The sequence below is a fragment of the Uloborus diversus genome, chromosome 5, assembly GCF_026930045.1.
Source record: "Uloborus diversus isolate 005 chromosome 5, Udiv.v.3.1, whole genome shotgun sequence".
NCBI lineage: Eukaryota > Metazoa > Arthropoda > Arachnida > Araneae > Uloboridae > Uloborus > Uloborus diversus.
The window spans coordinates 104,287,122-104,291,054 of NC_072735.1; positions in this window are offsets into that span (position 1 = coordinate 104,287,122).

Sequence of the window (3,933 nt, forward strand, 5' to 3'; positions counted from 1 at the left end):
GGAGAGAGAGTGTTTTGTTTGAAAAAAGTTACTATATGTTTGAAAAAAAAAAAGGCATTTGAACCCATTCACTCCACCAATTTTTGCCCATGTGCTAAAATATAAATGAAATTATTTAGCTTCATACTATATAAGTGCGGCTTACTAAACGCTTGTGTTTATAAATTAATACGAGTTGTAAACTTCTGTCTGCACATTCTACAAAAAGTACAATACAATTTTTTTTCAGATCATTTTTTTCTTTTTACTGAATTTTTTAAAAAAGTCAAACGCAAATGAGAGACTTTTGCAGGGCTGTCCATCTCTAAACGCACAGGTATTCTCTGATGCATTCAAAAGGGAATATTTTGATCCGATCGGCTAATACTGAACTTATTTGGAACTTAGAAGCATATGAGATGAGAAACACCGTTTTCGAGATGAAAAAATATTTTAAAGTTAGTTGGCAAAGTCGTCAAATACGACCCCCCCCCCCCCCTGAATTTTGCTTAAATGCACAACTGATTATGTGCATAATACTGATTATCAATTATTACAAAATAGCTTCCAAGTTCCTGATTAATCATTCAATGAACGCTAAAATTAGCTATTTTAAAAAAGCGATTATTTGCCTTTTTTTAAAAATAAAATAGTATTTATCGGTTTTAGTAAAGTAGATTATTATTTAAATTAGCATTTGATTTTTTAGTTTGATCAAATAATTATACTTAATCATCATCCATTATCATTATACTTAATTTTTCAGTTGAAAATAAAGTATAAATTTTTATTATTTTCCTTAGAATTAATTAATATTTTATTACTAGGGTGTTTTTTAATTAATTGGAGACGCCGGTTTTCCCTGGAACTGGATGCCTGAGCCGAATGTTATTTCCAGTCTGCTACCCTGATGGTTGATCTCAATGAACTTTCCCATTTTGCATAGGCACGTGCAACCAGTTTCACCACGTGGAACTTTTCAAAAGGACCCCCCCCCCCCCCGAATCTCGAATGGTGATATCCCAGTTGCTCTCCTATACCACGTTGAACTTTTCAATGGCAACCCACGCCCTGAACCCCGAATGGTGCTAAAAATTGCGCCAAGCTAAGGCGCCAGATTGTTAAGCTTAGAAATTTACTCTTGAAAACAGCCTTGAATGTCCGAGCACCTAAGCCCCTCCCTTCAAACCCTACGTAGGGTTGGAAGACACCCGATTGGTCAATCGTTTTCCGGTTAGTTGGGCGGAAGCCCCCCGTGGAGAAATTTTTGAACCAAATGGGAAAACACCAGTCGGGTGAGGGAGTGAATAATGGCCGGCATTTAAAAACATGATCTGTGGTTAGTTGTGAATGGGAACTGTGCTTGCAGATGGGATAGGGTTTGATATTGGTTGTTAAAATCTTTATGTCCTGATGACTGTAGAGGATTTCAATTAGTGGTGCTTTAAGTAGAAGGAGGGAGTGAATAATGGCCCGGCATTTAAAAACATGGTCTGGGGGTTGGTTGTGAATGGGGACAGTGCTTGCAGATGGAATAGGATTTAATATTGGTTGTTAAAATCTTCATGTCCTGATGACTGTGGAGGATTTCAATTGGTAGTGCTCGAAGTCGGAGGAGGGAGCTAATATTGGCCTGGAATTTAAAAACATGATCTGGGGTTAGTTGTGAATGGGGACAGTGCTTGCAGATGAGATAGGATTTAATACTGGTTGTTAAAATCTTCATGTCCTTGAAATGTCCGACATGTAACCTAGCTATTGTAGAAGAGAGGTTTCTTGGGCAGTGAAGATTGGAAATTTTCATTTTAACAGAGCATATTCGGAACACATTTTAGTGCACATTCAAGCAACTGGAGTATTTTTTCTCAATTAAAGTGCTCCAAACGTGTTACCAGTGTCTACTGGGAATGTGGAAGCCTTCTCTGTCTCAGATATTTTCCAAAGGGATTGTGTTATTGTATTTAGGATAGGGGAAGGGCAGTTAAAGCAAAAAAAGTATACATTTTGGCGAAACAATGCAAATTCTGGTCCCATATCATAGTGCGGGGTCTATCGTTCGGCGCAGTACAGCCTATTAAGGCTCTTGCGCCATTAAAACCAATACAACCAACTGCCATTGGGGGGGGGGGGGTTCGAAGCGTTATAGAAACCTGAATGGAGATAGGAAACAATTAGAGTGTGTCTGAGAAAAACATTGCATGATGCTTTGGTGCATTTACTAGTATAGTAATTGGACTGTATTTTCATAATTGAAACTATCAAGTTATAGATTTATGTAATAGTCGCTTTTCCGAACGTTTTTCACTATCGAACAAAAAGCTTTGTTTTATGTAGAAATATATTTTTTTCTTAAGCTATATTTAATATATTTCAAGAAAGTATTTATTGTATAATGTGATTTTGAAAAACATGGAAAATAAAGTTGGACCTGATGAGGCATAATATAATGTGAGGGTTTAGAGTGATTTGCCTTTTATACAGACCTGTAAACAATTATAACATTAAAGTAAGAAAAAACAACGTCAAAAAAAGCACAAATTGACGTTGTTTTTGATGTTGTTTTTTCTTACTTTACTGTTCAGCACAAAGGTATTTATTTATCTTAATTATAACATCATTTACGTTTAAGTAAAAAAAAAATAAAATTTAAATTTAAAACTTTATAATTAATAATTAAAAATTTAGAACTGTATGGATTTCAGAGAGATTGAGGGAGATCAGAAAGCGATAAAAATTATTTTATTATCTGTTACGTTAATAAAAAGGTAACTTTGCTCCCTTTTTTATTATCGAAAAACAATCACTTTTAACACCTACGTCTTGTAGTTCTTTGTCAGAGTTCGCTCAAATAACTTCGCAATGTCAGTATCATTTAGCATATATTACTTCTAGAGTAACACGAATTTGGCCTCTGAATAAAAAGTTTTTCTTAGAAAGAAATGTGTCTTTCTGAATTGAAGAGGAAAGAATAAAAACAGTTCCTTAGAAGGTGAGAGAAGTGCAAAGGGTTTCTTTTATTCCTCATTTTAAAATCAGAAAGTAGTTTGCGATCCTTTAACAAGAGCTTGGTAATACTACTGATAGAAATTTAGAATCAAGAGAACGAACTATTCAAGTACATTCTAAATTCGAATAACATTTTAAAGATATATTGTCATCAAGCACTGAGGAAATTACTTAATATTCTTTTTGCAAACGTTAAAAGTATCTGTCAAAAGGATTCACGGTTATTATTTTTGTTATTTATGTTTAAATGAGAAAACTATAAATGTATCGATACTTTGCATACTCTTGGCATTAATCATCTACAAAAAATGTGCATTTCTATAACGAATTTGAATAACGAATAAAATATGTATAGCCTTCATTCAATGAGCTTTTTATTTTTTAGAAATGTCAAACATTCTTCAATTCAGGTTCTAAAGCGCATATTATTTTAAGCAGTAAGTTTCCGCCAGGGCTAAGGCATAACTACAAAAACTACATACGGAATACCGATGGCCCGATGATGACATTATCCAAAGACTGAAGTCGCAGAGTGCAGTTTTCACCCTTGTTATAATATCATCAGTCAGGAATAGAGTGCTGACGAACTGGTAGCTAAAATAAGTTTCGCATACCAGCGAGAATCCATAAAATTTATTACCCAAGCTTTACCGTCAATAGTTGAGCTGCACCGCATCACTGCTGTGGACTCTCGTTGGTGTGCCAAATTTTATTTCAGCTACCAGTTTTTAGGCACTCTCAGCTTCAATATGATGATATTTGCTTCCAGCTCGATCACTGAAGTTTCCAGACTGATAAGTTCATAACAAGGACGAAATTGTAGTCTCTTGATATTATAACCGAGCTGTTAGTACGTAGCGCTAATATTACAATATTAGAGTCCAACTAGGCTTCAGGTATTTATGGAAAAATGATTCTTTTGAAAGCACTGGAATTGTACTTGCAAAG